This window comes from Canis lupus, chromosome 32 (assembly GCF_011100685.1).
Source record: "Canis lupus familiaris isolate Mischka breed German Shepherd chromosome 32, alternate assembly UU_Cfam_GSD_1.0, whole genome shotgun sequence".
Lineage (NCBI taxonomy): Eukaryota > Metazoa > Chordata > Mammalia > Carnivora > Canidae > Canis > Canis lupus.
This window is the reverse complement of record NC_049253.1, coordinates 17,165,020-17,179,190: the sequence shown is the minus strand read 5'-3', so window position 1 is coordinate 17,179,190 and position 14,171 is coordinate 17,165,020. Positions and strand designations below refer to the sequence as shown.

The window sequence follows — 14,171 nt, the reverse complement described above, 5'->3', positions numbered from 1 at the left end:
ACTCATTTCCGGGCTCCATGCTGAGAAGACTACTTTAGGAAACAGTTTTTTCGAAAGTTCTCCCTTGAAGTTATCAAACTTAGTCTCAACTCTCTAAGTTCCCTGAAACATCATGTATGTTATTTAATGGCCATAAAACTTTTGTTTTTGCACTTGATACTCTTTCATCTTCTGCTGGTTCACAAGTTCTAGAGGGAAAAATGGAAAACTACTGCATTGGATTTAGTGAGAGATGGTGGCATGATTTGTATTTTAGGGCTTGTGTAAAAAAAGTTACACTGAGGTCCGAGTGAATAATATCTACCACTTACTGTATTTTTCCAAATGAGACAAAAAAAATCAATCTATGCAGGTTATTGTTACTGTAAACATTTTTAGCATATTTTTAAAATAATACTATATGATCTGTAGTGAATCAGTTTTCTTTTTTATTAAATTCTCAACGCATCTTTGGAGAAGTGTAAGTCACAGGAAAACATCTCTCTTTTTAAGATTTTTTATAATCAAAGGTAAAGGAGATAAGATATCATTGTTATACATTATATGGGGCTTTGTAGAAAGTGTTAACACAAGAAGATTGTTTTTCTAGTTCTATTGCCTCTAACAGAAATACAACATAATATTGTTCTCAGGTAGTATCAGAAATGTCCCTAATACATATGAACAATTTAAGTCAGATAGTTTATTTGTTCAGAGACTGCAGACATGAGTGGTAATTGGTATAAGTTTTGGTCTTTTAATCTGTGACAAAGACAAGCTTTCTGATGTTTTAGGAAGGAAATATTTTGGCTTTTCCTCTTGGGGGCTTTTAAGAATGTGATTTAATCTTTTTCATTGTTTTCATGTTTGATGAGAGTTAATCAACACCCTAACATTTCTATAAGAAAGAAAACTCACATCGACACTCACACAATTTTGAACTGTCTGGAGGAAAAACCTCTGCTTTTCTTTCCCCGCAAGGAAAAGGAAAACATAATGGGCCACTTTCTTTTCCTGAGTGGGTTCACTTGACAGAAGTGCTTGTAGGGCACACCCATCTCATATCCACAGGTGTTCCCCAGAAGGTGCGTACCAGCAAGCTTGCTTCTTCACCTTGTCTCCCTGACCTGAAAACAGCCCATATTTTTGGCCATTTCTTTCTTTCTTGTGGCAATCACACCATGGCAGGTATCTCCCAACATACTGACTGGCAGGACTTACTATTGCCAGCTATTCTGTCTGCAGATAAGTAGAGTAAGTTTAAATTCATGAGAGAAAACCACTCTTCTAGCCAGTTTTTCTCATGATTGAGTGGAACCAAGGATTCTCATTTGCTAGACTCCTTGAATTACACACTGTTGGCCACAACATTTGAGAAAATAGTGTGCATGCTGGATCCCTGCCTCGAACTCTATCCTGTGTCTCTAACAATATTGTTTTCTAACAATAGATAGTTACCTATGATTTGCAATTAAGGTTCTTTATACAATAAATCCTGTCCTAGAACCCATTTAAAAGTCTAATGTTTCTATGCTTGCATTTTAGGTAAGTTGTGGCCAAGAGACTACGAAAGAACATTTGTTAAGAAAAGAAAAAACAGTGGGATGGCAATTTGTCTCCTTAACTTTTTTTATTTTATATGTATTTTAGTTATTTGTTAAATTCTGCTTTCAGCCTAACACCGTGCTATTCCTACTCTATATGGAATAGTTCCAGTCTGTTTGACCCCGTCCACTCAGAGGTCATGAGGTGCTAAATGAGGGAAGAGATTCTGACCCTCTCCAACACAGAATATGGCCAGATCATAAATCCATCCAACAGATACAAAGAATGTAAAATGTGAGTGAGCTCTGAAAGTGGCAATTAGATTTAGAAGTGCAGTAAGAAAAGCGGCAAGAAAGGAGTTGCTAGAAATAAAATTGTATATATTTAAGAGAAATGAAAAAAGAGAAGACATAAAATAAGTGAAAAAAATGTAAGAAGGATACTCTCCCAGAAAATTTTCTATAATGGCCTTGCAAAAACCATAACCAGAGCAAAGAAAGGTAAGAAACTAAGTTGGAAAGAGAGGGAAAGAAATTATATAGAGTTATGACTTTCAGTTCAGTATTAGTTGATTCTCAAAAAAATGCTCAAATAAACTCTGCATTTCAAATGTAAAATCAACATTCTGATAGAGCCTGTTTGTCATAAGGAATGACAAAATAAGGAATTTTTTTTTCAGATCAAATGACTTACGGAAGAGTAGGTAACAGATTATTCTACTTTACGTATTCATAGGTGTACTCCTTAATAAATGAAGATTCACGTCATATTACATGTTCTTAAGAAGAACTCCTGTCTCTTTTTAAATTTCTCAATAACACAGATAAAAAGTTTTACTGCTCCTTTTATAAAATTAAGACACATTTACTCAAAAAATAAAAAATAACCTAATCAAAAACAGTGTCATGAATAAATACCTCTTAAAGTGTTCTGGGGATTGCCTTCATTATTTTCCAAATATTTCAAAATCAAAATCAAACTAATGCCACACTTTAATAACCTCACAAATATTTGAAATACTCAAATAAAATAGTGAGTTAATATGAAATTGAACATAAAGGAACTGAAGAATAGTGGAGTAGGTTTAAGATACAAAGGTCCATGTATATTTAGTATTGTTATTCCTGATTTTTGGTATTTTCTAGAGATCATAAAACTCCTTTTCAAATAATTATGTTCTACTGCATGCCCTTACAGTCCATATTCTATAGAAAGATCAGGAAAAGGCACATTTTTTTTCAGAATTTTACTAGTTACTGTATACAAATACAATGTCACATTCAACATACTTGTTTTAAGTTGTGGAAATGATCACAGTAGCTCAAATTAAAATCTAGTATATTAAAGAATGAAGGCACATAAAATATCTTTTACATTAAAGCCAAAGTAACTATTTTTCACTGAACAGCCTGAAAGTCCAAAACTGAAAGGCAACATTTCATATCTTTAAAAAAATAATTAAATAAAATTTCATTTAGCATTAACATTCCAATAATCATCACTTCTTTTCTGAGTCTCTCTCTTTCTTCATCTTTTAAGTCCTAATCTTCTTTTATGCCTGGAGTATTATGCTACTATATCCAGAATCTAGGTAATCTTGCACACTCAATTTTCCTCAAAGTGGAAGAGGCTAAATGTACAGACCAAGGGAATCTTTAAAGATTTGCTTTTAACATGTGTCCTTTCTGCCCTTAACTTAGCCCCTTGCTGACTTCTCATGAAGTTTTAAAGGTATGCATGCCAAGTGGCTTGCTGAGTGAGTGCTGCATCCCTGCGGGGTGGATTTCAGCCACGAAGGGAAGTGGGAAAGTGCAGCAGCATCACTGCATGGAGGGGCCAACTGCTAGTGCGAAGAGAGATTCTTACCACATGGGCTACAGGCCACACATCATAGATGCTCTGCATTCACCTCACAGCTCCAACCCGTTGAGCTACTACTGCAAATTCCTCAATGCTAACTGAATTTGAGTATGTGGGAAGAGCTAGATAGAATACAATTTATTACCCAAATCATCTATTCATTAAGTGTTCTTGGGAATCTTATCCCATATAGCCTGATATGTGCTAACTGCCAGCAACAGACATATTAATAAAGCATGATCTCCAGTTTAGGAAATCATGTGAATGACAGCAATAGAGTGTGACAAATAGAGTGTTAGTAGTAGTAGTGTGCCCAAGCTGGGTTGTGTCCACTAGTGAAACAGAGAGTAGACTGAGTGCATTTCAGATTTGTTTATTTGAGAGAGAGTGTGTGTATGAGCGCAAGTATGCGCATGAGCAGGGAGGGGCAGAGGGAGAGGGAGAGAGAATCTCCAGCAGACTTCCTCCTGAGCACAGAGCCCAATGTGGGCTCAATCCCATGACACTGAGATCATAACCTGAGCCAAAATCAAGAGTCAGACACTTAACCAACTGAGCCACCCAGGCGCCCCTGAGCACATCTCGTTGGCAGCCTGATGTCAGTGGTACAGAAGAGAATTTATACTATGGAAATCTGCAAATGCCACAGAGACTAGGGCCATTTTCCCCTGAAGAATGGGTTGTTAAATGGACACCAGCATGCCACTGAGAGCAGATGCTGATTGCCTTGAGGCATGAAAAAAAAACTTCACTGAAATCGTAATAGTTAAAGGATCCTTAAGGATAAGTAAGATTGAAAGAATAAGGACAATAGGTATTCTCCATAGAAGGAAGAAAATTCTCAAACTTTTGGAGGCCATAAGAATTCGTGTTATGTTCATTGGTGGGTGAGAAGTCTGGTGTGGATGGAGATGGCATGCTGGGGTGAGGAAGGGTGAGGAGAAGCAGGAGCTGCCTGGCTAACCTGTACAGGCGTGAGCATCATGGTATATGCAGGCAAGAAGTTTCTGTATTAGTAAACTCATAGTAGAGATTAACAGAACATACTTTGTCACCTATATCCCCAAAAAAGAAAGAAAGAGATGAATTGATGGATGGGTACAGAGGTAGGTATGTGACAAAGAAACTATAGTCAAATGTTAATTGTAGACAGTAAGTGATGGGTACATGGATTTTGACTGTCCAACTGTTTCAACATTTTTGTATGTTTAAAACATTTTAATAATAAAATGTCAAAAAACCAAACTATATTTGGAAGAAGCTTAGTTTTGAGGGTAAAGAGAGTGGCGTTGAGAAGAGAAGTGTCCCCATCTCTCCCTTTGTGTTGAATGGGGGATGCGTGAGCTGGCCGAAGGAAGCAGAAAAGAAAAGTTCTCGGCGCAGCTAACATGCACTCTGCCCCTCCTTCAACCAGCTCCAGGAGAAAACTGGCCCCGTAGGGTTTTGTTTTATATGCCCAATTGAATGGATTCTAATTGCTTTCAATACCTTTTTGTAATTGTAAGAAATGAAGATGATGAGCTACATAAACATTTTATACTCAGATATCTTATAAAATAGGAATATTTTCATATTATCAGAATGTGGAAAAGCCCCTTTCTAAAAAAGCAGAGGAAAGTGAGATATTTATTTACCCTTGAATGTAAACAGTAGCAGAAATTGTCCATCTCATTATTTATTGGCCTCAATTTATGCTATTATTTAGACTTCTTTCTTTTTTGGGGGGTTATTCTCTCATTTATTTTTTAAAGGCTTTTTATTTTTTAATTTTTAAAAGATTATTTATTTATTCATAAAAGACACAGAGAGAGGCAGAGACATAGGCAGAGGGAGAAGCAGGCTCCCTGTGTGGAGCCTGATGCAGGACTGGGACCCCAAGATCATGCTCTGCACTGAAGGCAGATGCTCAACCACTGAGCCACCTAAGTGTCCCTAAAGGCCTTTTTTTTTTTTTTTTAAAGGCCTTTTAATACAAGTATTTTCATATTTTTAAATAAATATTTTCCATACAACAGTGTGCATTAACATTCCACACTTTTTTCAAAGGAAAACGAAAGATATTTTGAGAACTATATATTGCTGATAGGCTTCAAATCTCTAACTTTTTATTTAAGAATCTAAGAAACTAATAGAGAAAACTCACCAGTTTTCCACATTTATTAAAAGTTACAAAATTTATCTCTAGAATAAGTAGGAAACCTATTTTATTTGAAAGTAAGATTTTATCATAGTTCATTATAATTAAGCAGAGTTTAGATGTACCCCCAGATTTTATTTTTCATCAAATACTGCAATTATTGAATTTGAATAAAGGCTATGATGGAATGAAGCATAGGTGATGAGATAAAAAATATCTTTTGTTGTGTTAAAGACAAAAATTAGATTTTCATCCAAAATTAGCACCTTTGAAATACAAGATATCATACAATGAAGAGTCTTCAGATACCTCTAGAATCCCTTTATAATTGGTCTTCTTACAGGAGATGGTGAAATTATAAGTATACAGGCTAACTTATTTATTAGGAGAACTCATGTCCCAAATTGGTCCCATAAGAAGCCAAAACATGTGCTAAAATCCCTAAACCTTGTTCTTTTTTTGTTTTTTCCTTCTCTGACCTAGTTTAGCAATAGCAAATCTTGAGCTTGTACATGCCAACAAAGTGATGCTATCTATAAGTTACTTAGACATCCACTTGGCTTTGCCCTTGGCAATGAATGTGACATGTGTTTTACTACGTTTGCCTATACCATCAGGAATTTGAGTCCTTGGATTTAGGGATAGTACCATAAACAATGAGTAACTGTATTTACACTGATGGACTGACTTTAAAACTGTAGCTTTTAAAAAAAACCAAAAAACCAGAGCCAAAACCTGTAGCTTTTAAGTTTTTTACTCATGCATCTACCAACGACTATCCTCCAAAGTATACTATTCCACTTCCAAATTTAAATAGTTGTAAAGAATATAATATCATAGACATTGCTATTTTAAAATGAAATGACTATATTACATTTTTTTACTAGTGGCATATAAATATCACAGCGATTTCATCCCACCATCATCCATTTAAAGAAAAAAAAATCCATGAACAAGATACTCATTGATACTTAGAAATCTTACATGTCCTTTTTTTCCTTTGAAATTGTATTTCCATTTCCCTGATTTTGCTCTAGTGAATTATCTATTTATACTTTAAAATGGTTTTATAGGGCAGCCCGGGGGGCTCAGCGGTTTAGCGCCACCTTCAGCCCAGGGCCTGATCCTGGAGACCCGGGATCAAGTCCCATGTCAGGCTCCCTGCATGGAGCCTGTTTCTCCCTGGGCCTGTGTGTCTCTGCCTCTCTCTCTCCTCTCTGTGTATTCTCGTGAATAAATAAATAAAATCTTAAAAAAAATGGTTTTATAACTACATTGTACTTTCTCATCAAAAATATGTTTCAGAATCTAAGTTAAATGTATTTTTTTTTTTTAAGATTTTAATTGTTTGCTTTTGAGAGTGAGCACAAGCAGGGGGGAGTGTCAGGCAGAGGGAGAGGGAGAAGTAGACTCCCCACTGAGCATGGAGCCTGATGTAGAGCTTAATCCCAGGACCCTGAGATCATGACCTGAGCTGAAGGCAGACCCTTAGCCCACTGAGTTACCCAGGCGCCCCTCAGTTAAATGTATTTTATTTTATTTTATTTATTTTTTATTTATTTTTTTTAATTTATTTTATTGGTGTTCAATTTACTAACATACAGAATAACCCCCAGTGCCCGTCACCCATTCACTCCCACCCCCCGCCCTCCTCCCCTTCCACCACCCCTAGTTCGTTTCCCAGAGTTAGCAGTCTTTACGTTCTGTCTCCCTTTCTGATATTTCCCACACATTTCTTCTCCCTTCCCTTATATTCCCTTTCACTACTATTTATATTCCCCAAATGAATGAGAACATATAATGTTTGTCCTTCTCCGACTGACTTACTTCACTCAGCATAATACCCTCCAGTTCCATCCACGTTGAAGCAAATGGTAGGTATTTGTCATTTCTAATAGCTGAGTAATATTCCATTGTATACATAAACCACATCTTCTTTATCCATTCATCTTTCGTTGGACACCGAGGCTCCTTCCACAGTTTGGCTATCGTTCCTCAAACAGTTAAAAATAGACCTGCCCTATGACCCAGCAATTGCACTGTTGGGGATTTACCCCAAAGATACAAATGCAATGAAACACCGGGACACCTGCACCCCGATGTTTATAGCAGCAATGGCCACGATAGTTAAATGTATTTTAAAAAAATTTCCTGACATGATGAAGCCCTAAGTGTTTAAAAATTCCTATGTAATAAAGATCACAATTGTTAGTACATAATTGAGCTAGATAGCACAAATCTATGATAAATATTTAAAAAGCATAGAAATAAACTTTTATTGGAATGCATCCCTTAGTGACAAGGATGGGAGGGGGGCACATTGCCTTGATTAAGGGGCTTCCTAGATACTGAGTTTTCCAGCATCTCTCTGTTGGTATTTCAGTACTAAACATCTCAAGGCAAGGTTCACAATGTGATGTCTTGGGAGACCTATGCCTTTCTAAATAAGAGAAGGGCAATTGAGAAAAAAGAGGTTGAAAAGAGAAGCCCCAATGCGGTCCACACCCTCCAGCTCAGGTGAGTTTTAGGAAGGAGGACATCTGAGAGTTGAGGATGTGAAAATGGATTCCCTTGAAACTCCCCTTTGAAACATCCTCTGGTCACCCCAGTAGGACAAATGTTCTAGTATGAAGACTGCTGCTCTATCAAGAATGAGATCGCTCAGTTTCTAGAGTTGATAGTTGCTGAAGAACTCCTTGACTAGCCATAACAGATCTGCATTGCTCATCCACTTGACATCGGTGCTAGTTAGATGTAGTCCAAAGGGATTGTTAGGTGATGACCCTCACCAAATAGCTGTACCTATGCACACATAGGTTATTCTGTGAGGCAGGAAAATACCCTCAGGATCACAGATTTTTAAAATTCTTGTAAAATTTCATCGTTTGGAAGATTATAACCTAAAATGTTTGGAATAACTTTTTAATTTTGATTTTCATTCTACCATATTACATATCCATAGGTAATAAAATTCAGATATAATGGCTATTCACTCCAAATTCACCCCAAACCACATATTCTGAATTTTTTGCCATATATTTTTTAGTTCAACTAAAATCTCAGCACATAATAGACCCTGCAATAGTGTGATATTTGGCATAAGACAATTCTGTCTTATATCTCAGTTTGAAAGCAGAAGAGCCTTTAAAATATGTATTTTTAAATAAAAAGCTTCTCCTGTGTAACAGATTCTAAGAAAGGCCAGTACAGCCTAGATTGGGTTTCTTTCATTTCTCCTGACAGAAAATATAAATGAGTTATTTGGATAGGAAATCTTAAAAATATACAGACTCCCAAATGTCAAGTAAGTGTCATTATTTGGTTATGCTACGTAATTAAAAGTTACTTCTGTTTACAGGCTTTAATTTGATTCCACAGACTTTTGTTCTCTGAGACATTTTGTCCCATCTGTTCAGGGACTCCTCAGTAGAATCATAGAATTTGGCTATAAGCATAATTCTAACTTGGGCAAAAATTAAAGACCTTAAAATAGATTAGAGAACTTTTGCTGATTTTTTTTTTTGAAAAACCATCGCATATTCAAACTATGTCTTACAAAGAACGTTTCAGTTGGTTTATATTTACCAAAGTAGAAACTAATGGCATGTGAAATCCTAGTCAGATTGTCCTCTTTATTATGACAGAAATACATCAATTTTGTAAATAGCAAGTGAGCATAAAAAGAAAATGAAATGAAATAATAAATATCAAGTTAAAAATTTAGACTTATTGTCTATAGGAGAAACAATTATGTCTGGATGTTTAATCTACCAAGGATTATTCTCAGTATAGGTGAGGATGTAACAGTTCAAAAAGGTATTTATTAAAGACCCAATTGGGCAAGCATGCTAAATGTCAAAAGGATGCATGCACTAGAACTTAATTCTCGACCCTGATGGATTTATACGTTTATCAAATGCTAGAACTATATTTAAATGTTATCTCTGAAATGATCCAATTAAGGGGGGGAATGGACAAATTGAGTAAAACATTATGTTTCATTGTCCTACGTGTCACACACTAGTTAGAAAATTAACTGAACACTATCTGACAGAATAAAGAAGCAGGCTGAGAGAAGGAAGGCAACTCCTTGGTGGTCAGTGGAGGCCCCTGAGGCACAAGCCACTCAAATGTCTTCTGATGCTTTTCAAGACCTAGGCAGGATGCTTTGTCAGCATATGGGGGATGCCCTGATGTTTTTTTGCTCAAGAAGGAGAATAAAGAAATGAACGTTAGGTTGTGGCCAATGATCATTTAAGTTGCATGGATAGGCAACTTAAATGAGACTTAAACAACACCTAAAGATATTATCTTATCAGAGGAAGGGATTATGCCAATCAAAAATGTACTGGTGGGCCCCAGAGGCAGAGTACAGAAGAGAAGCTGAGGCAAATGTCTGAAATGTCCAGGGGAGTGTTGTCCAGGGGGCAAAGGCCTTCAAGTGTTCTGGCCCTAGGGCAAGGCTTCAGATCAAAATAGCTGGCTCCTTTTGTGACTGCTTTGAAGACCTGAAGAAACTGGCATGTGGGAGGCAGAATGGAACAATGGTAAGGAACTTCCGGTTGAGAGTAAAAGACCTGGGATGGAGTTTCAGCTCCTTCATTCCCTAGCTGTGCTGTCTTGGATAGATTACTAGGTCTTCTCATGTCCATATTCCTCATCTATAAAGTGAGGAATGATTAATGTGCTTTATTTGCATTAGTTCACATAACCTTCACAACAACCACCTGAGGAAATATTATTATTCTCCACAGTCCCCAAGATGATTCTAGGGAACAGAAACAGTAATTTGTTTGCCTAAAGTCAAGAGCTGAAAAGCACTGACCCAGAGCCAAAATTCATTACAGTAGCAGGTTGACTGACCTACTTCAAAGGTGGGTAGAAGAATAAAATAAGTAATGTGTCCACTTGCTCTTAACATTCAACAAACACGCATGCTAGATACTGTGTTACCCGCTAAAGCACTTAGCACAGATCTTTGGTACATGAGAAGTACTCAAAAAGGTTTGCTATTATTATTAGGAAGGAAATGCTTGCATAGAGGTGGATATATTCCGGTTCTTCTAACACTTGCGATTCTTACTGTGGATTAAAAGATCGATTGTGTGATCTTCATTAATATCAAGCTCCCTAGTTGGGACCTCCGTTGGGTTTTGTGCCAACCAGGCTAAAGACTGGGGCCCAGATGATGGCATATTTACAAGGGGAAAATGTTGGCAGCAAGGACGCTGCTGGTTTCATTGTTCAGAGAAAAAAAAAAAGAAAGAAAATAAAAAGAAACACTCCAAAAAGGTGGGCTGACCAAATAGAACCAAGATTTCTATTTCTATGCTGAGAAATGGGAGAAAAGTTTGATAGCTTCTCATATAAGAGGGAGAGCAAAAACAGACTATACTCATAGAAAAATATTTTTTAAATCTAGATTTTTTTTGAGTACTTACTTAATTTTTTCATTGAGCCCTTAAACTCCTCACCAGAGATAAAAAAATTAGCATTAAGAGAATGTTTTATAAATGCTAGACTCACAACAACTGTCTCAGTTGATCAATTAACTAATAATTATTCTCATATAAGGACAATCTTCAGGTAGACAATCTGGACCTATAAAATACCTTAGTACAAAAAAAATCATTAAAGCTCTGCCAGAAACACAGTAAAAGTGATCTTTTCTTATGGTATCACGTTTCAGCAAGCTTACATTACCACCAGTCCCTTCTGTGAAGAATGCCTCTTTCACACGCCACGACCCCAACCTTATTTGTGAGAAGTGATGTTTTTCTAAAATATAGACATACATATACACAAAATGTTTGCCTTCATTGAGGAAAAAGAGCTCTCTACTTCAATACCTTTCAAATAAAGGATATATTCAGGTTTATGGAGCACATGCTTATTTCCTTTCTTTTTTTGGGGGAGGGGCTTATTTCCTTTCTTATAATGCAACATGGATTTCTTTCTCAAATACATTCAGTTGAAGTGTATGCTTTAGATATGCAATAGCTAACGTTTAGTGTAAGTTGGCCAATGTCACCATTAGTTGGAGGAAGGCTCAAATACTACAAAAATTAATGATTTTTAAATCTGTGTAAAAATACTATACATGTGTAAAATGCATGTGTCTGTGGAAATACAGCATAAAATTCTAGAATATTATATTACTGTGAGCATAATATTCTAGCCAATGGTGGACATTATCCAACCAATTACCTATAACAAGCATATGACTGTTTTTTCACATCTACTTTGTTCTGCAAAGTCTGTGCCTCTACATAATGTGAAAATCCTGCTAGGTAATAAGGAAACACATTTGTGCAAAAGCATGGTAGTACAATATGAAGAGAAAGCAGTAGTACTTTCGATGTCTGTGTTGCCCTATCATTTTAATTAGCAACTTAAAGGGATTTTAATTATTACAATCAAATATGATAAGCTAGACTTGATGATACTGATGACAATATGATGGCTAACCAGGTATCTTGTATGATAGTCAAGACCCCAAAACTTCAATAGCCATGGTATGATGGGATTTTCTATCCTACTACCTAGTAAATCCCTGTGTATTTTTTAGATATGTTTTAATTTTCAATGATATACTGTTTCAATTTTATGATGTTTCAATTTTAATGATATACTGGATATAGCATTCACTTTCTTTTTATGGCATAACCATGATTTTTAAAAAAACCCTGTAATATAAATGGTCATAGTACAAAGGATATATTTATAGTAACAAAAATGATTTACATTCTAAATTACAGACCAAAGTATTAATTGAAAAAAATCAACACTAAACTGGAAGGTAATTAACAAAATCCTGAAAGACATGACAAGAGCTTTTACAAAATATTGAATAATTTTTCTTTCTATATATGTCTTTTATTTCTCCAATTACCTCACTCAAACTCAAATATTATAAAAAAAGATAAGGGAACTTAACACTGGCAAATGAATATCCATCCTTTGCATATCATTTCCTGGAAAACCTACATGGATTTCTCACATGGCCGTACCTCCTAATGCAGTTAAATACATAAAGTGTTTTCCTTTTCCTTGTCAGAAGACAAGAAAGATGTCCTCTAAGTTTTCTCCTTTAGTTATCAAATATTTTGTCCTAATTCATGCTGCCTCCATCAACCCTTTCAAGCCTCTGTAAGACAACATATTTAAAATTGGTTTCCTGCTGCCCAAGCCTCTCAGCTCAATGGAAGCAAAACCATGTGTTTGCCTGCCATTGAATACACAGAGATACTCCATGAAGAAATATTTATACAGAGAACTAAAAATATATAAAATAAAATAAAAATATAACACGATATGAAAATTGAGATACTCTGCATTTATTTTTTGGCCTGCTGCCAAGGATTTCTATTTTCTTTTTAGCTATTATAAATACTACAGCTAACATAAACGTCTCTTCAATAATCTGATATCTGACAACTGTAGTGATGTCCTGATATTTCATTTTTTTTGGCCAGATTTATATCTCACAATAATTTTTCTGCATTTGGTTCAAATATTTTTTAAGAGTTGGTGCCTCAACTGCTATACAGTCCTGGTCCTTTCTACTTGGTTGCCCCCTTGTCTTTTCTCCCCAGCTTTATCAAGGGTTACTTTTAAGGATCAGATTTCAATTTTGATATTTCCTTTCACATCAGCAACTTGGGAGACATTTTCACTCAATAGATTCCGATTATGACTTTTTAATTCCAATTCTCTGTCACCAGCCCAGATTTTGTTCCCAAATTCCAGGACTCCATTTCCAAATCCTACTTGGATATTTCCAGAGCGATGTGTGTCACTTTTACTCAAACTCATTTCTCCTGAAACTGATGAGTTTTTCCATAAATGTTCTCATCTTCATAGACACCTGGGCTTGAACCACCCAAATCAACTTTTCTGTCCTTCGTCCCACTGATCCTATAGCTGTAAGTCCTTGGACAGCTCTTTGGAATAGTTCCCTTTATGTTTTATTCTTAACATTATCATCGTTCAGATATGGTTACCTTAACTTTCAGATACATTAAGAAGTTCCTAATTTATACTCCTACTCATCCTTTGTTCATTTTGCAAGCATTTTTCCAAGCTTACCAACTTCAGGTTATGTGTAAATGTTGACAGAACAAGAATCACATCACCACTGTTTTCCTTGGAGCTATTTATTTAATATGTCTAAATGTTTCTTTTTCCTGGGGTGCCTGGGTGGTGCAGTTGGCTAAGCGGCCTGCCCTTGGTTTTGGCTCAGATCATGATCTCAGGGTCCTGGGATGGAGCCCTGCACTGGGCTCCACACTCCATAGAGAGTCTGCTTGAAGAGTCTCTCTATCCTTTTCCCTCCGCTATTTTCTCTTTTTTCCCTCTCTCTCTCAAATAAATAAATTTTAAATATTTCCACCGTTTATATTAAAACTTAATATGCCCCTCTCCCAAACAGACATAGAACATTTTTTTTTCTTCAAATTGGGAACCTGAAATATATAATGATACGATGAGATGCACGGAAATGACAACATTGCAGCCACAAGAAAAGCTCTAAGTTAATGGCTCTTAGTATATGTGCTGCTTCCAGATGCACAAAACAGAGGGGAGTTTTTAAGATGAGATTTGTGTCAAACGTTCATCATAGCGATTAAATACAGTTTTAATAGAAAAT

General features: G+C 36.1%; 1 protein-coding gene across 1 annotated transcript in view; it reads right to left on the bottom strand.

Annotated features, from left to right (window-relative positions):
• PPP3CA (protein phosphatase 3 catalytic subunit alpha) overlaps positions 1-14,171 on the bottom strand; it is a 309,732-nt gene that overhangs the window by 16,358 nt on the left and 279,203 nt on the right.